This window comes from Piliocolobus tephrosceles, chromosome 7, assembly GCF_002776525.5.
Source record: "Piliocolobus tephrosceles isolate RC106 chromosome 7, ASM277652v3, whole genome shotgun sequence".
In the NCBI taxonomy this organism is placed as follows: Eukaryota; Metazoa; Chordata; class Mammalia; order Primates; family Cercopithecidae; genus Piliocolobus; species Piliocolobus tephrosceles.
The window spans coordinates 81,459,005-81,480,097 of NC_045440.1; the positions used below are offsets into that span (position 1 = coordinate 81,459,005).

Consider the following 21,093-nt stretch of genomic DNA (forward strand, 5'->3'; position numbering starts at 1 on the left):
CCATCCAAAAACAAATTACAAATTGGGTGGCCAGCATGATTAAAGGCTCAGAATGAATTAAGCCCCAAAACCTAATTATGTTCCAAAAACCCTGCAGTAGACAGAGGTATTTTTTTTTATCTACTTACTTTCTGCTATTTAGGTTATTTTTTTACATAGTCAAATCATTTTTGTTTTCTTTATAATTTCTGCTTGTGGTGTCTTTTATAGAAAGGACTTCCCCAATCCAAAATTATTAAAGTGATCATCTATTTTCCTTTCAATATTTCCCTTGAAGTAAATCAGTCTCCAAGCCGTTGGTAAGATTGTTTGGCAATTTACGTAGAAGAAATCCATGTCAGAGGATCCAAATTTAATATGCTTTTGCTTTGATTTCAGTACCAAAAAGTTAGATAATTTTGCTCTGACATTATCTTCTCCCTTACAAGTCTTGCTATCTGAATTTATAATGTTCAAACGTAACCCCACTTTTCAACAGATTCAGTTACCTTTGAAACTGTGTATCATGTTTATTAATTGCAGAGAATCCCATGAGCTGTAGAAGAAAGCTCCTATTCCTAGGGATTAGTTCAGTATTACTATCTAAATAACTAGCTCACCGTCATAAATGATTTCTTAAATGGTCTCTTATTAATTCCCCATGAGAGAGATAATTTAATTCAGAAATTGCCTGTTGCATAGCCTATCTGCACACTTGTGACCCACAAATGGATGATCCATATGTTGCTTTGAGGAACAACTGGATAAAATTTCAATCTCCTAAAAGACTCACTAAATAAATTTTTTATCTGGTCATATAATTGAGATTTATAGTCCACCAAATGAGCTCTATTGGTTTACAGCTGGGAATTGGCCATTAGAACTTCATAATATCTTTTTAAAAAATATTTTCTATCTGATTCCACAGAGATATTTTGGTCTGCAGCTTTTATTTTCTGCTCCTTTCTTTTCTGCTTTTCTACTGAGTAGCTTGTGAATTTACTTTCACTTACATTTCTCGCTATGTGTTTTTCTGATTAGAAATGTAAAGCCACAAGATTTTAAAGGTAAGTGGTTAGAAAAAGCAGTGTACAAAATTGACAGAGGTTATAAGTGTTGTGAACAAGAAGAAAAGTATATATTCACAGAAAGAAACCTGGACAGATCATAATGTTTGCAGTGATTATTCCTGAGTGGTGGGAGCATGGATGATTTTCAGTTTCTTTGTATTTTGGTTATTTTCAAATTTTCAACAATGAGCTCAATTACTTTTACATAATTAAAAAATATTTGGGGTCAAACATTCACCTATTTCCCTTTTACTAAAAGTTACTGGAATTAACATTTGATATAGTAAATATTTCTGAGTTAAGAAAACATAATTAAGATCGCAAAATTACAATAATTATTAAGCCACTGACTTATTCCATAGCACTGTGTAAGCACAGCATAGAATTAAGAAGATGAAGATCCCAGAATGTGGAAACAGAAAGCTGACAAGTGATTGAGGAGTGGTGAGAAGACAGGTTCTGAGGACTGCTGGACAGCCTTTCCTGTTTTTAAAGAAAAGCTCTCTTAGAATGAGAGAAGAGTCATGAAAACCAAAAGGTTTCTGCATTTAATTCATTATTTAGAGGGCTGAATTTACTCTTTGGTTTACTCTTTGATTACAAGCACTCGTGATTATATTTTATCTACTTTGTGGAAATGAGTTAGCACATGTAGAAAACTGCTCCGAAAAGGGCTGAAATGAAGCCATTAAGACCGAAGTGTACTTTTAAAAAATCCAAACGTGATGATTTATTTCTTGATCTTGGTGATACTTATATGGGTGTGTTCACTTTGTAAACATTAATCAAACTCTATACTTACCACTTGTGTGCTTTCCTATATGTGTGTTATACTTCAATTAAAAAGTTTACTTGAAAGAAAAAATCCCACCACAGCTCTGCTTCTGTCTTTTTGCAATGCACGGTGGTAGCCACGGTGTTTGGTTCCCCAGAACATTTCCTCCCTACGCCCACCTCTGGATCTGGCCAATCGCAGCAGCTCATCTCCTGCGCTCCAGATTGGTGGGTATGTTTCTGAAGCAGGGCCAATCAGCGTGCTTCCCTGGATCCCTTTGTGTGAAAGGAGGCGAGAATCAAGGTGGGTGGAGTTGGTGTTGGTGTGTTAATCCCAGCACAGTATTGTGAGAAGGAAGGGCAGTGGTTGAGGTGTTTCTCCCAGCTGGTAAAGAGAAGCCGCAAGCTTTGCACAGGTTGACCTGTGATCTCTAAGTTGGATTTCTGAGTTCCTTGACACATGAGTCAGTTGCGACAGCTAAACAAGGTGAATGTCTTTTTTCCTCTGGATTAAATGACAGCTAAATTGAATTACCCTAAACCAATGCTTTTCAAAGAGTGCATCAGCATCACCTGAAACTTAGTAGAAATGCACATCCTTGGGCCACACCCAGACCTACTGGACCCACTGGTGATGGGTCAGGGGCGGGGCCCCAGTAGTCTGTGTTGCAGCAGGCGCTTCAAGGGATTCCAGTGTGCTCAAGTCTAAGAGCCGCTGCCTTAGGCTTACAACACACATCCTCTCATATCACTATACCACACAAAATATCTCTGCCATAAATTGACCTATTGAGAACGTCTCTCTCTCTCTCTCTTTTTTTTTTATTTTTCGAGCTCCAACCACGTATGCAGAGTCCTAGATGGAGAAAAGACATGCAAGAAACCAAGGGAGGTTCTCCTTACCTTCAGGTGCCAGTAAAAGTAACAATAGGAAATTTAGTTAGTAGTTACAGCATTGCAAGACAAGAATTCATCATGCTTTTAAGTGTAAGACTGTGATTAATTCTTGATTAATTACCAAGTAATTGATGTGGAGGAAGAGGGAGATAACCTTTGTTTAACAGGACTGTAGAATCCTTTGTCCCTTGCCTCAGGTTTGCTGGAAGCTATTCTAGAAAGCTGGAGAAGCTTCCTCAGGGTTTATGCACCTCTTCCCCAGTTTGTCATAGTGTGGGCAAGTAATTGATACATGTGGATTCTTTAATAACTTGTCAGTGCCTTTTTACTAGTATTTCTACAGAATATGTATGTTCACAAAGGGAGTGCTTGCAATGTTGGACCTAAACGATGGCTGATGCTTTTTTTTTTTTTTTTGTCTGAGACTTTAAAAAGTGAGAATTAAAAAAAAAAAAAAAAGGCCAGCATGGTGGCTCATGCCTGTAATCCCAGCACTTTGGGAGGCTAGGCAGGCAGAGCACCTGAGACTAGCCTGGAGTTCGAGACCAGCCTGGCCAACATGGTGAAACCCCATTTCTACTAAAAATACAAAAATCTCAGGGCGTGGTGGCGCATGCCAGTAAATCCAGCTACCTAGGAGGCCGAGGCATAAAAATCGCTTGACCCTGGGAGGTGGAGGTTGCAGTGAGCCAAGATCGTGCCACTACACTCCAGCCTGGGCGACAGAGCAAGACTCTGCCTCAAAATAAATGAATAATAATAATAATAAAATAAAAAGTGAGAATCACTGTCATTTTCTTCTATACTTTGACCCTTATGCAGCTTTCCCTGGACTGAGATGCCTCCGTTTTTCTGGCCTGAAACTCTCCAGATGGAACGAGTAAGGAGGGGCCTTCAGGCTCTGCATAATACCTAAGACTCTGGAGAAGGGGAGAACGAGCAGAGGGAAGCTGGGGGAAAGGAAGTGGCAAGGATCCAAGCAAAGGAGTGGAAATTGGGCCTAGCAACTTGCTTTCCACCTTTCCTCCCCTGGCCTTTCTACCAGGTCAGATCCTCCTCCTGCTTACTATAGCTTTCACATGTCAATAAAAATACTGTGTCATGTAATACATAATGCATTTCTTTTTTTTTTTTTTTTTGAGACGGAGTCTCGCTCTGTTGCCCAGGCTGGAGTGCAGTGGCCGGATCTCAGCTCACTGCAAGCTCCGCCTCCCGGGTCTAGGCCATTCTCCTGCCTCAGCCTCCCGAGTAGCTGGGACTACAGGCACCCGCCACCTCACCCGGCTAGTTTTTTGTATTTTTTTAGTAGAGACGGGGTTTCACCATGTTAGCCAGGATGGTCTCGATCTCCTGACCTCGTGATCCGCCCGTCTCGGCCTCCCAAAGTGCTGGGATTACAGGCTTGAGCCACCGCGCCCGGCCTTACATAATGCATTTCAAGTGCCTGCTACAGTGCCTGGCATGTGACAGGTGCCTATTATTCTTAACATTATTATTTTACAGTAATAGTAATACATTTTCTTTTCCTTTTCATCTATCTTTTTTTTTTTTTACTGTTTAGTTACCTGCATGGCAAACTCTCACGCTGAAGGCCTTTCCATCCCTCACACCAGTAGGACAATATTAATCACACTCTTCTTCTGTGAGGCCACTTATATTACATTATGTTACGTTACATTATATTTTTTTGTGTCTGCATTTCCTTCTCAACTGTGAACTCCCTAAATGACACGGCCTAGGTTTCGTTTTACACATGTTCGAATCTTCAGGGCAAGCACAGCACCTCGAACTTATTAAATGTGTGTTAAATGAGTATTGGATAAATTGAGTCACAAAGAGAAAAGGAGACATCTGAAAACCACATGCTTTACTTTGAGACTACTATCTATTGACATAGTATATGACCACCTATTGCCCTGTCCTTGGGTTTCCACAAGCTGCCTCTTTTGTATTATCTTTCATAGATTTCACTGTCTTTCTTATTACTTCTGAATTTTTAGCAACTATTTCCTTTCGTGAAATATCTTGAGTTGCAATTTACTCCAATGTTGTCAGCTTTGCCACATTATCCATTAAGAGCATTTTTCTTTCATGTTGGAATCTAAATCATTGGTAGCTATCTTTTATTGAGCCCTTGCTATTTATTAAACAAATATGTATTGAGTATCTACTATGCCAAGTACTATTCTAGGTACGTTATGAAATAAAAGAGACAAAAAGCTGTGCTCCATGTCTGGTGATAGGCCATGTGTTTTCTATACGTGTCATCTCATTAAATCACATGTTGTGAAAATGAAGTTTTTCAACTCTCATGGCAAGCCTCAATCTAGAGAACTGGGAAATATTTCTAATTTACATTCATTAATCTCTTATTTTATCTTAAGAGATAAAAGAGACCATCAAAGTATCACTAACTATACCATATTCTATATTTTATAACATTTACCAAGTTTACTTTCCAGCTCAAAGCCCATTATTGTTTAATGTTGAGCATTAAAATTACATCCTAACCCATGTGCATCTCTGGATGTTTATTAGGTGAGGTTAATAATTGTGCTTTGTACCCAGGCAACTTGGATGAGACTATTAAACTCCTGTGTGCCTGGGTTCTTATAATTATTACTATTATTAGGATGAACCACATGGCCCAGAAATTTGAAACACTCCGTTTAATTTGTAATCCCTGTTGCAACTAGGGAGTGTTGATGAGTAATTCAGCTTTCTTGCTGAAATAAGATTTTTCAAAATACACAAAATTGTTTTACTATGGTTAAAAAACACATAACCTAAAATTTATCCTCTTAACCATTTTTAAGTGTGCAGTTTAGTAACGTTAAGTATATTCACATTGCCGAGAAACAGATTTCCAGAACTTTTTCTTCCTGTGAATCTGAAACTCTGTCCCTATTGAACAATGACTTTCTTTTTCCACCTCCTTGAAATATCTTTATAGGGCTTCCATGGACAATGTTTGCAGAGTTCAATGCTTTTGCTCGAAGAGGTCTCTGAAAGCACAAGAAGAAAATAGTAAGGCCAAAAAGAATTGGTGTCTGTGTTTTCCTATGAGGCATTTTACCCTATCCCGCTGTCAAAATTGCTGGCTGTCAGAAAGCTCCCTGAGTAGCATTGGGTCTTTAACAGATGACTCTGGCCCTGAGTGGTACCAGGGAGTCAGAATGTATCTTAGTCTGTTTTGTGCTGTATACCAGAGACTGGATAATTTATAAAGAAAAGAAATGTGTTTCTCACAGTTCTGGAGTTTGAGAAGTTCAAGGTCGAGTGGCCAGCATCTAGGGAGGGCCTTCTGCATCATAGCACATCAGAGGGCATTACAAGTTGAGAGAGAGCGGGGCGGGGGGGTCGAACTGGCTTTTATTATAAGCCCCTCTTTCAATAACAAGCCACTCCTGTGATGGCAACATTCATTCATCCATCCATGAGGGCAGAGTTCTCATGGCCTAATCATTTCTTTCTTTCTTTCTTTTTTTTTCTTCTTTGAGCCAAAGTCTCGCTCTATTGCCCAGGCTGGAATGCAGTGGCAGCAATCTCGGCTCACTGCAACCTCCGCCTCCCGGGTTCCAGCAATCTTCCTGCCTCAGCCTCCCGAGTAGCTGGGATTACAGGCACGTGCCACTGCACCTGGCTAATTTTTGTATTTTTAGTAGAGACGTGGTTTCGCCATGTTGGCCAGGCTGGTCTCAAACTCCTGACCTCAAGTGATCTGCCCACCTCAGCCTCCCAAAGTGCTTGGATTACAGGCATGAGCCACTGCATTAGCCCAGCCTCTAATCACCTCTTAAGTGGCCCCCATCTCAACACTGTTGCATTGGGGATTAAGTTTCCAACACATGAACTTTGGGGGACACAGTCAAGCCATAGCAGAATGCCTTTTGCTTGTTTGTTCTGGGAGGACTTCTAGAAATGGGTTCTAGGAAATAAAAAGGCCATACAGCTGTGGGCTCCCCCCCAACCCCCAGTGCTGGCATTCTCCCACTCACAGCTCAGATAATGATCACGTGGCCTGCACTTAAATACCTCCAGTGATGGGCCTCTCACTGCACCTGAGGCCAATGTTCCCTCATCATCTTCCCTTTATGATTACTACAGGTTGTGAGAAAACTTCACGAAACTGGCCTCTTAGGTACTTGAAAGTATTTAGAGTTACCTATCTGGTCTGGTTCCTTGTCTTTTCTGCTTCAAGCTGCTTTCTTTCTTCTTCTTTTAAGAGACGGGGTCTCTGTCGCCCTGGCTGGAGTGCATTGATAGGATTATGGCTCACTGCAGCCTTGAACTCCTGAGCTCAAGCGATCCTCTTACCTCAGCCTCCAGAGTAACTGGGACTATAGGTGTGCACCACCAAGCCCAGCTAATCTTTTTATTTTTTCTTTACAGATGGGGTCTTGCTATGTTGCTCAGGCTGGTCTCAAACTCCTGGACTCGAACTGCTTGCTGCAAGACAGAGCCTGAAAGCCAGGAGACCTACTAGAGAGATACCTTTGTTTTTGTTTTTTTATTTTTTATGTTTTCAAGATCTCTTTGATGTCATCCTTCCTCCCACTCTAACCCACCCCTGCCTTTACAGGCAAGCATGCTATCCAGGAATGTTCAGAGTACACTGTGTCTCTACCTTGGTGATGATGTAATCCCTCATCTCTAGCTGGGGCTCTAGGAATTGCCTCTTGCCAGATACGGTGTCCAGAGCAAGATCCAATAGCATGTTCTATAACTTTCAGCTAAAGGGTAGCATAGTCAAAGAAAATCAAAGTGAACAGATCATAATAAAGATCACCCACTCAATCTGATTGGAAAGAAGGCTACGAAATTAGATATATAACATAAAAGCAGACTGAGTCGACTGGTCATGGTGGCTCACGCCTGTAATCCCAGCACTTTGGGAGGCCAAGGCAGGTAGATCACCTGAGGTCACGAGTTCGAGACCAGCCTGGCCAACATCAGGTGAAACCTGTCTCTACTAAAAATACAAAAATTAGCCCGGCGTGGTGATGGGCGCCTGTAATCCCAGCTACTCAGGAAGCTGAGGCAGGAGAATCTCCTGAACTCAGGAGGCAGAGATTGCAGTGAGCCAACATCTCGCCACTGCACTCTAGCCTGGGTGACAGAGCAAGACTCCATCTCAAAAAACAAACAAACAAACAAACAAAACCGGTTGAGCCTGGTGGCTCACGCCTGTAATCCCAGCACTTTGGGAGGCCAAGATGGGCATATCAGCTGAGGCCAGGAGTTTGAGACCAGCCTGACCAACAAAGTGAAACCCTATCTCTACTAAAAATACAAAAATTAGCTGGGCGTGGTGATGGGCGCCTGTAGTCACAGCTACTCCGGGAGGCTGAGGCAGGAGAATGGCGTAAACCCGGGAGGCGGAGCTTGCAGTGAGCTGAGATCCGGCCACTGCACTCCAGCCTGGGTGACAGAGCGAGACTCTGTTTCAAAATATATATATATGTACAAAAAAATACAAAAAAAAAAAATTAGCCAGGTGTGGTGGCACACACCTGTAATCCCAGCTACTCAGGAGGCTGAGGCAGAGGAATCACTTGAACCTAGGAGGTGGAGGTTGCAGTGATCAGAGATGGCACCACTGCACTCCAGCCTGGGTGACAGAGCAAGACTCTGCCTCAAGAAAAAGGAAGGAAAAGAAACTTTAAGAATAAAATAAAATAAAAATACAAACCAGTGCTATTTCATTAAGGAACTGAAGCAACTGCTAATGAATTAAGAAAATGTAAAGGCAGACCCAACCCTGAGAAACATGTTGAAAGAATTGAGAAACAAGTAAAAATATTGTGAAACTTTATCAAATTCCATGTGTATGTTTCTGAAATATATTAAAACTCAATTTTTTGACAAAGAGAAAGAAAGAGTGCATGCTGTTTGTGCACTGAGCCCGGTAGAATGTGCTTTTGCAACAATTGGTACTATAATAAATTCGAGACAGATAATTTATCTTCCACTATTTCAAGAAAGATTTCTGGACATTTCAAAATGAACTATGCCTTTGAGTTGAAGATTAACTTGTTTAGAAGACTTTGTGCTGCCAAAAATACCAAAAGATAACAAAAAATAATAAAGAAATAAGCAGCTCAAACTTTGCTGATCTTTATGATAAGCTAATTCTCTCCTGGTTATCTGCCTTTTGAAGCTCCATTAACTCTATCCTTCACAGGCTACTAGGGCAGTAGCTTTCCAGTTTTTTGACCCTGATACACACAAGAAATATTGCAAATGGAAATCTAGAACAGACATTCTGTATGTATGTATCTATATAAATAAGAAAAATTTGTATTAAGTATTTATTTCCCTTACCACTTGCAATTTACTGACATTTTCTTTCCTTTTTCATTCCATTCCTTTTCTGTCTGAAATTCTGTTCTATTATTCTGTTTATTTTGTTTTATCTTATTTCTTTTTTTATATTTAACTTTTATTTATTTATTTATTTACTGAGACAAGGTCTTGCTCTGTTGCCCACGCTGGAGTCCGGTGGCACGATTTTGGCTCACTGCAGCCCCTAATTCCTGGGCTCAAGTGATCTTCCCATCTCAGCTTCCTTGAGCAACTGGGACCACAGGTGTCTGCCACCACACCTGGGTTTTTTGTTTGTTTGTTTTTTGGCAAGGGCGGGGTTCTGGGCTCCATATGTTGCCCAGGCTGTGCTCACGCAATCCTCACTGCTTCGGCCTCCCTAAGTGCTGGGATGACAGGCATGAGCTACCCTATTCCATTTTAAAATCTCAATTGTGACTCACAAAATTGTTTTTCCCACTTACTAATTAGTCTTAATGAGTAGTTTGAAAAACACTGCTGTAAAGTGTGGCAAAAGGTGAAAGCTAGAAATGTCCTCTCTGCACCAGCCCAAGAACCTTTGCTAATCTACTTCATATTCACTTTCTACACTTCTTTTTCACTAATTCATTTATTCCTCATTTCACTTATTAGAGGAATACCTATGAAGCATCTGCCATGAGTCAAGCACTTGGCCAGTTACTGGGAAAACAGTGGTGAGCAGGAGAAATGTGGTTTCTACTTGTCCAGAGTTTACAGGACTAACCCACTTGTTTAAAGTTACCAAACTTCCTCCCTTGTTGGGTGTACAGCAGTGGGCTGTCTTAGGGAACCTGAATCAGAGGTGACCTAAACACCAAGGGAGACAGTGGTGGAGTGAAAAAGGAGGCAAGTGTGCTCTTTTTTTTTTTTTTTTTTGAAATGGAATTTCACTCTTGTTGCCCAGACTGGAGTGCAATGGCACAATCTCAGCTCACTGCAACCTCTGCCTCCCGGGTTTAAGCGATTCCCCTGCCTCAGCCTCCTGAGTAGCTGGGATGACAGGTGCCTGCCACCACGCCTGGCTAATTTTGGTATTTTTAGTAGAGACAGGTTTCACCATGTTGGCCAGGCTGGTCTCGAACTCGTGACCTCAGGTGATCCATCCGCCTCGGCCTCCCACAGTGCTGGGATTACAGACATGAGCCACCATGCCTGGCCACAAGTGTGCTCTTATATCACGGCACTGGGAGTGCCGTGATATAAGAAACTCTTTACTCAAGAGTTTCCTAGTGGTAACAATAAATGCAGTCTTCAGAAAGAAAGGCATTTTGCTTGGTTTGATAATATGATGATGTATAGCCTCTTTCCTGCTTCCAGTCTGATGGTGTGGGTGTGGGTAACACGTACATGATTACAACACAATTAAATAATGTAATAGACCAACATAATATTTTTGAGTTGCATGCAGTTAAGGGATAGTTGAAAGGAGAGGAAATGACAGGAAATGAGGGTAAATGTTTGGGAAGGAGCCTGGTTGTGGGGAGGAGTTTTCCGCGAGAGGAAGAGATTTGAATATTTTTACAGATTGAGAGAAAAGAACCAGTGGAGAGGCAGAGACAGGGCATCATTAATTAATGTGGTAAGGTGTTGGTAGACAAAGGTTTCCAGGATTAACCTGGAAAATAAAATCACTAGAATTGTGACCACTTTATGGATAAAATAAAGGAATAATAGACAAAGCCTGTAATATTATTATAGTTATTAAAAGCAAAAGATATTTGATATGGTGGAAATTTTGCCATTAGCTACTTTTTCTCATTTTCTTGAATGGTAGGGTGATAGCATTTTGTCCTGAAACTACTCCCTAAATTACAAGTGCCCTTGCTTCCTCCCTTTATTTCATGGATTTCTTTGGGCCCACCAAAACTACAGCATCTTTTGTCCCATGGTCCCTTGTTTGTTTGTTTGTTTTCTAACTTGTAAGGGAAGAATAGCATATACATTTAAAAATGCAAGCATCAAACTTATACAGTTTGATGAATTTTCATAAAGCGAACATATCTGTATGTAAATTCTACATTTACATACAGAAACAGAACATTACCAGCATCGTGGAAGCCCATCATTCCCAGGAACCCTTTCCCCATCCAAGGGTAACTACTGTGCTGACTTCTAACAAAGGGTGCACTTTTAAAAGAGAAAATGAACTTTCCAGTAGATAAACCCACAAGCAAGAAGGTATTTCTTTAAAAGCTATCCAAATAAGGAAGGCGTTTTCAACCTGTTCTTAACTGTTTACCCAGAATATTTCTGTCACTCCTATATTGTTTGCCCAGTTGGAGTAGAAGCAGAGTGAAGAACACGCCAATCAGGTGGCTTCTGTCTGGAAGACTCCCCTTGGAAACAAACATTTTGAAATCGGAGGTAGAATTAAAACCAAATGTGAACCAACTTATATAATAAGTAACCTGTTTCTGGCTATCTTATGCATCTGATGCATTGATATCTTTTTATTTCGTTTGTTTGTTTGTTTGTTTGTTTGTTTGTTTGTTTGTTTTGAGATGGAGTCTTGCTCTGTCACCCAGGCTGGAGTACAGTGGTGCGATCTCAGCTCACTGCAACCTCCGCCTCCCAGGTTCAAGTGATTCTCCCTGCCTCAGCCTCTCTCCCTACTCAGCCAATCCCAGAGTAGCTGGGATTACAGGCGCCTGTCACCATGCCTGGCTAGTTTTTGTATTTTTAGTAGAGATGGGGTTTCACCATTTTGGCCAGGCTGGTCTTGAACTCCTGACCTCAGGTGATCCACCTGTCTTGGCCTCCCAAAGTGCTGGGATTACAGGCGTGAACCACCACGCCCAGCCTGATGATGCATTGGTATCTTTTTAAAAACCAGAATCTATTTTTCATTATTACTTACAAAATAAAATTTTGGAAAATACAGAAAAGTCAAAACAACCCACAGTTCATCACCCAGCAACATCATTGTTAATATTACGGTATATTTCCTTTTTGTATTTCTTTTTTTTTTTTTTTTTTTTTTTTTGAGACGGAGTCTCGATCTGTCGCCCAGGCTGGAGTGCAGTGGCGCGCTCTCGGCTCACTGCAGGCTCCGCCTCCCGGGTTCACGCCATTCTCCTGCCTCAGCCTCCCAAGTAGCTGGGACTACAGGCGCCCGCCATCTCGCCCGGCTAATTTTTGTATTTTTTAGTAGAGACAGGGTTTCACCGTGTTAGCCAGGATGGTCTCGATCTCCTGACCTCGTGATCCACCCGTCTCGGCCTCCCAAAGTGCTGGGATTACTTTTTGTATTTCTTATTGATTAGATTATTTATTGAATGCATATGCATGGTCCCTGTGGCATTATTTGTAAGAGTGAAAAAATGGACACGTTTTAACATCCATAAATAGGGAATGGTTAGATCATGGTACAAACATAGCATGATGACATGTTGAAAAGGATTAAGTGGAACTATGTGAACTGACATGGAAGATACCCATCATCAATTTGTAAGTAAAAAAGATTCAGAACAATATTTATAAAATGATCTCATCTATATTTAAAATACATAGATGATGCCAGGCATGGTGGCTCACACCTGTAATCCCAGCACTTTGGGAGGCCAAGGTGGGCAGATCACCTGAGGTTGGGAGTTTGCGACCAGCCTGACCAACATGGAGAAACCCCATCTCTACTAAAAATACAAAATTCCCTGGGCGTGGTGGTGCATGCCTGTAATCCCAGCTACTTGGGAAGCTGAGGCAGGAGAATCACTTCAACCCGGGAGGCAGAGGTTGAGGTGAGCCGAGATCATGCCATTGCACTGCAGCCTGGGCAACAAGTGCAAACCTCCGTCTCAAAAAAGAAAAGATGAAAAAGGATTTGGATGTTGACTTTTTATCTGAAAACAATTCTTTTGGTCTCACATAGATATGGCTTAAGTTTTTGTTTTTTTTTTTTTTGTTTGTTTGTTTTTTTTAAAGACAGAGTCTCGCTCTGTCACCCAGGCTGGAGTGCAGTGGCGCAATCTCGGCTCACTGCAAGCTCCCCTCCTGGGTTCACATCATTCTCCTGCCTCAGCCTCCCGAGTAACTGGGACTACAGGCGCCCGCCACCACGCCTGGCTAATTTTTGCATTTTTAGTACAGACAGGGTTTCACGTGTTAGCCAGGATGGTCTCGATCTCCTGACCTCGTGATCTGCCCGCCTCGGCCTCCCAAAGTGCTGGGATTACAGGCATGAGCCACCGCACCTAGCCTTAAATTTGGTTTAGGAGTAATTAAGAAACACTTTGCGGCCGGGCTGGGTGGCTCATGCCTGTAATCCCAGCACTTTGGGAGCCGAGGCGGGCAGATCACGAGGTCAGGAGATTGAGAGCATCCTGGCTAACACGTGAAACCCCGTCTCTACTAAAAATACAAAAAATTAGCCAGGCGTGGTGGCGGGCCCCCGTAGTGCCAGCCACTCGGGAGGCTGAGGCAGGAGAATGGCGTGAACCCGGGAAGCAGAGCTTGCAGTGAGTGGAGATGGCGCCACTGCACTGCAGCCTGGGTGACAGAGCGAGACTCCATCTCAAAAAAAAAAAAGAAAGAAAGAAAGAAAAACTTTGTATTCAAGAGCCAACGCATTTTGAGAACAATGGCAAATAACTATTCATTCAATACATACGTATTGGTAAATAATTGTTTGGAAACCAATACCCAATTGTCTCATGGAAATCTGTCAGGTATTTAGAGTTATCATGTTTATAATATTTCCTATTACATACTAATTTATCGTTTTTAGTGAGTGATTCCCTTTTGTGAGACATTAAAGTGTCACTAAGTCAGGCACGACTTACTGAGATACATCAGAATTTGAACTCAAGATGCAACCAGAATATTCCAAGTGCAAGGTCGTTTATTTCCAATTGCCTTGAAGTTGGTGACTACGTTAGAAATATGGCTGTGGAAGTACCCCGTTTCTACAATATAAATGATTTCCCCCCCTTTTTTATTACCAGAATTTGAAAGAGCCAGCATAAAGGAGTCCTCCTCTATGAAGGCATCGATGTTTCACTCAGGATGAGATGCAGTATTCTTTTCTTATATATGTCAATATTTATCTACATTATTGTATTTATCATGTATAGTTTTTTATTTTTTTAATTTTTTGAGGCTGAGTCTTGTTCTGTCGCCCAGGCTGGAGTTAAGTGGCATGATCTCGGCTCACTGCAACGTCTGCTTCCTGTATTCAAGCGATTCTCCTGTCTCAGCTCCCAAGTAGCTGGAATTACAGGGGTGTGCCACCACGCCTGGCTAATTTTTTTTCTTTTTTTTTTTGAGACGGAGTCTCGCCCTGTCGCCCGGGCTGGAGTGCAGTGGCCGGATCTCAGCTCACTGCAAGCTCCACCTCTCCGCTTTACGCCATTCTCCTGCCTCAGCCTCCCGAGTAGCTGGGACTACAGGCGCCAGCCACCTTGCCTGGCTAGCTTTTTGTATTTTTTAGTAGAGACGGGATTTCACCATGTTAGCCAGGATGGTCTTGAACTCCTGACCTCATGATCCGCCCGTCTCAGCCTCCCAAAGTGCTGGGATTACAGGCTTGAGCCACCGCGCCCGGCCTAATTTTTTATATTTTTAGTAGAGATGGGGTTTCACCACATTGGCCAGGCTGGTCTCCAACTCCAGACCTCAAGTGATCCACCTGCCTCGGCATCCCAAAGTACTGGGATTATAGGCGTGAGGCACCGCACCCGGCCTATCATGTATAATTGTAACTATTTACTAAAAGGTCTCTTCCAATAGATTCTACACTTCTTATGGGCAAGGCTAATGCCTTTTCTCTTTGAACCCTAGTGCCTAGCATAGTATTCAACACATACGAGTACTATCCCTGAGATACTGCAAGGTTTATATAATGGTATGTAGAAACCAGTGGTAGTATCTAAATGCCTGGGTAAAGAAATACTTTCAAAAGCAAGTCTTTTTTAATGAATATTTTACATCTGACTGATTTATTTAGTGACCGTAGGTTTTATTTTTCAAAAATGGCCACCATAATATATTTCATTCCATACGCTACTTGTACACTGTGAAGGTGACACTCCTCCCATCAAGTACTGTGGCTTATATCCCCTCTGCTTGAACTTGGGCAGGTCTCTGTGACTGCCTCAACCAACAGTGTATATAGTTGGAAGTGATGCCATATGACTTCCAAAGATAGGTCATAAAAATGCCATAGATTCTGCCTTATCCTCTTGGGACACATTCTTGGGATCCAAAAAACTATGTAAGGAAGGCAAGCGCCCATATGGAAAGGCTACATGCAGGTGTTCCAGCCAGCAGCCCCAGCTGAGGTCCCAGCCATTCGCCAGCATCAACTACTAGATATGTGAGGGACTCAGATGGTTGCAGCCCCTAGCAGTTGAGTCACCAGCTGACACTGCATGGAAAGAAACAGGCTGTCCCTAAAGAGCCCTGCACAAACTGCGGATGCATGTGCAAAATAAATGATGGTTGTTTAAGCCACCAGGTTTAGGTAGCTTGTTATGCAGCAAGAGATAACCAGAACAGGTCACCGTGAGTTCACACGCCAGTGGAAATGGAGGGAAGGGTTAGGGGCCCAGAACCATCCATTCTATTTCCTGTTTCTTAATCCTGGTGCAGTGAGAAGCAACATGGTCAGATGGAAGCAGGATTAGAACAAGAAAGATGACCCCAAATGGACTCTGAAAAATTAATTAGAAGCTGCTAATTTCAAACAGAAACATTAAAAATGTATTTGTGAGGCACAGAGTTTATTTTTAGAGGAGGCAGAAAAACTATTTTAAGTGATTACCAAATGATCGTGGCAAACACTCTTCTCTCTCTCTACATATATATATGTATATACACATGTATAATGTATATATATGTATAATTGTAACCATTTACTGAATATATAGACTGAATATATATGTATAATTATAACTATTTACTGAATAGATAGATAGATAGATAGATAGATAGATAGATAGATAGATAGACCAAGTCTTACTCTGTCACCCAGGCTGGAGTGAAGTGGCATGATCTCAGCTCACTGCAACCACCGCCTCTTGGGTTCATGCGATTCTCATGCCTCAGCCTCCCGAGTAGCTGGAATCACAGGCATGTGACACCACGCCTGGCTAATGTTTGTATTTTTAGTAGAGACGGGGTTTTACCATGTTGGCCCAGCTGGTCTCGAGCTCCTGACCTAAAGCCATCTGCCACCCTTGGCCTCCCAAAGTGCTGGGATTACAGGCGTGAGCCACCGCACCCAGCCCTAGTATCTTACTGATGTGTTCAGAATCATGTATGGTGATTGCATGGACGTGCCGCTTAAAAGAATTACGGATGGGTAGTGTAATTATCTAATGCTGGTGATTTGTGAATTTGTGATGAAGGACCCATTACCTGCTGAAGAATGACTTCAAGATTTGCCCAAAGATTTGCCCAAATAATCAGTGTGAACAGAATGTGGTTACCACCCTTATCAATGCTTTTGACACAGTAAGTTATACTGTGATGAAAAAATTACACAGGAGCAAAATGCATGCTGCAAGTGTAGATGAGTTAACTGGCTGGTTCATGGACACAGGCTGCTTTCTTTCTTGAAAAATTACTTGTGACAGTTAAATTAACCTTGGAGATTGGCAAAGATTTGCATTTTTTTTTCCCCATTCTTTATGAACTGCCAGGTTCTTTTGCGAGTACAACAGTGAACTTTTATGTTAACAATGAAATACATTATTTGGGAGGAAACAATGAAAAATGAGATTGAAGAAACCAACTATGAGTTATCAACCCTTTCAATCTATTAAAACACTGCAGCATATAACCTTGAATAAATTGTCTTGGTTCTTTAACGAAGATTAAATGTAAAGTATTTTTTATTAAGAAAAAACGGCTATTAGATGTGAATTTCCCCCTTATTCCCTTTTAAGCCAAACTACCAATTTTTCTTTAAAAATGACATCCATCAGCCAGGTGTGGTGGCTCATGCCTTTAATCCCAGCACTTTGGGAGGCGAGGCGGGTGGATTACTTGGGGTCAGGAGTTCGAGACTAGCCTGGCCAACATGGTGAAACCCTGTCTCTACTAACAATACAAAAAAATTAGCTGGGCGTGGTGGCGCATGCCTATAATCTCAGCTACTTGGGAGTCTGAGGCAGAAGAATTGCTTGAACCTGGGAGGTGGAGGTTGCAGTGAGCAGAGACTGTGCCACTGCATTCCAACCTGGGTGACAAGAGCAAACTCAGTCTCAAAAATAATAAAAATAATAATAATAATGATGATAATAATAATAAAAATGACATCCGTCAAGTTCGCAATGGTCTTTGGCTTAGACTAACAAGACTGCATTACTTTAGACAGCCAAATGAACAAATGCTAGCATTTCCACCTGCTCTCTGACAGTGGGATACTCTCCTTTATGAAGTTGGAATAAATAGACGTCTTGGAGGGCTAAGATTAATTAAAGACAAGTATTAAACCCCAAAGATTGAGAAAGTATATGCAGAAAGATATTTATCACAGTATTGTGATTTTAAAATGTCAAAAAATTAAATATTTCAAAAATATCGGATTATGCATAGCTTATAAATTATGATTACGAAGAACATTTGGCAACAGGAGAGATCTTTAAGAGGACAGAAAAAGGAAAGAAATGTATTAAAACCCTAACAAAGATTGCTTTAGGGTAGCAGAATAAAATGTGATTTTCTTTTCTTTTCTCATTTTTCTCTATGTTCCATAAAGGTGATTATATTATTATTATTCAAAATTATTTAAAACAATTGCTAAGTATTGAATGATGCTTGAATCCAGCAGGAGAGAACGGAGATCATTTTGAGCTATAGGTTGAAAGGAAATGACACATAAATATGGAGAAAACCTTGATGGGGGGTCTTTCCTTCATCGTATCTATGCAGATAGCAGAAGTGGCTTCCAGGTGGACACAGCCCCCTCACAAATAGGCTCTATTCCCATTCCTATTTTTCCTAAAAAGAGCCTTTGCCTGAATCCTCCATCTAACCTCTTCAAATCCTCAACTAATCACCCAATCTGGAGTTAATAAAAAACATTTGTGTATAAGTAGGAGCAAATAATATTTTACTTTTTTATTTATAAGATAGCAAATGCACATCGTAAATTGCAAAGCTGTTTTTGAGAAAATGAGGATCCAGTTTACATGAAGAGTTGTGAAGAATATATGAAGATGGGGTGCTATCAGAGGTGAGGTAACCCCGGTTTTGAGGGGAAAACCTTAAAACTAGCGAAGAAAAGCCAGTAAGAAGGGGAAGTAGAATTTGCAAAATAGAAGTAATTGAGCCACAAACTTTACAAAAAAGCGTGATATAGAACAAAAGTTAGACTATGAATAAAAAATAGATTAACCTGGAGGGGGTGTGGCTAGCAGGAAGGCATTGAATAAGTTATCTTGACTTTCTAAAAGATTTTGGGTTTTCAGAGTGGTCTGGAGTTGCATACCTGCAGCCCTTTTGGCTTGCTCTTCTGCCATAAGCATGTTATTAAGCTGCAATTTACATCTGTACTTGAAACACAAATTCAGATTTTAGAGAGTATCCAAAAGTTCTTGCTTTTCTCACCTTACTTTAACAAGTTTAATCCTGGATGACACTGACTTTCTTCTATACACATTTTTCATTTAAAAGATTATTCTAGTTACAAATAACTACTGAGAGGTTGATGCCAAATTTATTTAAAACGGTGTCTTATAATGTTCATTTTGCCTTCTACCCAGCATATATCCAAATAATTCCATCAAAAGTTTATATTCATTTCCCAAATATGAAAACCAATATCCTGAAATTCTGTCTGGTATCTTTTGGGCTTATCAGTATCATTATTTGTATATATTTGAAATAAAGACAAGGGGCAAATAACATAATCTGTGCCTTGATTAAAGCCAATATTTTTCCCAAAAGTATCATTAAAAAGTATCATTTTATTAACAAATCCATCTTATAGTCCTTTTATGTGACTGTAATAGTTCTTTGTTAATATAGCCATAAGAAATTATTTACATTAAAACCATCAGAAGGGTTACAGCTCTTTTAGAATTTGTCTAGTAGGTTTTCCAGTGACCAGAAAATCCTCTGCTAAAAAAAAAAAAAAAAAAAAAAAAATCATTTGGGTGTAATAAATCAGTTATCCATTTCTCATCCCCACAATCATTCCTGTCTGACAAAAAAAGTATAGGAGAGTTGTTTGCAGAACACATCTTACTTGTTAATGCATCTTTTAAAATTCTGCTTCTTTCTTATGTAAACAATTCTAATCAAAATTTTTTCACACTTTCTGCTGCAACAATGACCCCAACCTCATACAAAACAACAGACACAAACATCAGGGACTTCCAGATTTTTCCAACTGTGGTTCCCATGATGAGAATTCTGTAGTGTAGGGTTTGCATCAATTATTTCCCTAATAACATCTAGTGAGTACATGTTTGTCATTCAACTGTTATATATGCTCCAAATATGAACCCAGGGTGCTTTGGGTATGAGTCATATATAAGTCAGGTGCTTGATTCATACCTACTTTTCTTTTGACAGTAATCCTTGTTAATGCCCTAATTTTATGATGTAATTTTACTTGAATTAATCTTGAACAACTGCAAATTATGTAATTAATTACATTCAGCTTCAATGACAATTACTTTTTAATCTCAGCCTCTCAGCCTGACACCCCAGCAGAAATCCTGTATATACAATGGCAGTGACGGGTGGATGGGAAGACCTCTCCAGCTTACTGATGTGTATGGACTCATTAATTATATAAATTGCATTTATTTTTGCAAAAAAAAAAAATGTGCAAAAAAAAAGTGAAGTGTATGCCATTTTCTTGGACTTAAGGGCTTAGAGAAGTTAAGGGACAGAGAGTGAAAGAAACTACCTTCAGCAGCTCCTCATTATTTTTCCCTTAACATTCATTTTGAAGGGGTGTAATTGGCATAATTTAAACAAATTATTGTGGTCACATAAATTTGGTTTATGCTGGATTTTAAATTGAATAGGTTTCTTTATTATAGAATTGCTTGTTCTTTAATATGTTAATATATGTTGTGACTTTCCAAGAAGTGGAATATAAAATGTTTCCCAAACTGTTTTGAAAAGAGAGCACCCTTTCTTTCTAAACAAATAACAACTTTATTGAGGTATAATTTATGTGCCATGAAATTCACTGACCTTAAAGGAACAATTAAATGATTTTTAGTGTATTTACACTTATGCAACTATCACCAAAATCCAAGTTTAAAACATTTTCACCATCTCAAAAAATGTGTTTCTATTTGCCATCACTTGCTATTCCTCACTCCGACCCCAGGCAACCACTAATCTACTTTCTGTCTTTACAGGTTTCTCTTTTCTAGAAATTTTACATAAATGGACTCATATAATAGGTCTTGCTCTGTCACCCAGGCTGGAGTGAGTGCAGTGGTGCAATCATAGCCCACTTCAAGCTGGAACTTCTGGGTTCAAGCGATCCTCCCGCCTTGGCCTCCCAAAGTGCTGGGATTACAGGCGTGAGCCACTTTGCTCCGCCACTTAGCATAATGATTTTGTTTTGTTTTGTTTTGTTTTTTGAGATGGAGTTTCACTCTTGTTGTCCAGGCTGGAGTGCAATGGCGCAATCTCTGCTCATCGCAACCTCCGCCTCCCAGGTTCAAGTGATTCTCCTGCCTCTGCTGGGATTACAGACATGTGCCACCACACCCGGCTAATTTTGTATTTTTAGTAGACTCGGCTTTCTCCATGTTGGTCAGGCTGGTCTCGACCTCCTGACCTCAGGTCGGTATCCGCCTGCCTTGGCCTCCCAAAGTGCTGGGATTACAGGCGTGAACCACCGCACCCTGCTTAGCATAATGTTTTTGAGGGTCATCCATTTTGTAGCATGTTATCAATACTTCATTGCTTTTTATTGCCAAATAGTATTCCATATAAGTATACCACATTTAGCTTATCCATTTATCAGTTTATGGACATTTGGGTTGTTTTCACTTTGTGGTACTGTGAATAACATTTGAGTACAAGTTTTAGTGTTTTTATATTTTTCTTAGGTATA

At 40.6% G+C, this 21,093-nt stretch overlaps 1 non-coding gene across 1 annotated transcript; it reads left to right on the top strand.

Annotated features, from left to right (window-relative positions):
• The first annotated feature begins 19,066 nt into the window (after nt 1-19,066).
• On the top strand, nt 19,067-19,125 carry LOC111553191. Its single transcript, XR_002734843.1, has one exon. It is a non-coding gene; the product is annotated as a U7 small nuclear RNA (small nuclear RNA).
• Nucleotides 19,126-21,093: the final 1,968 nt, after the last annotated feature.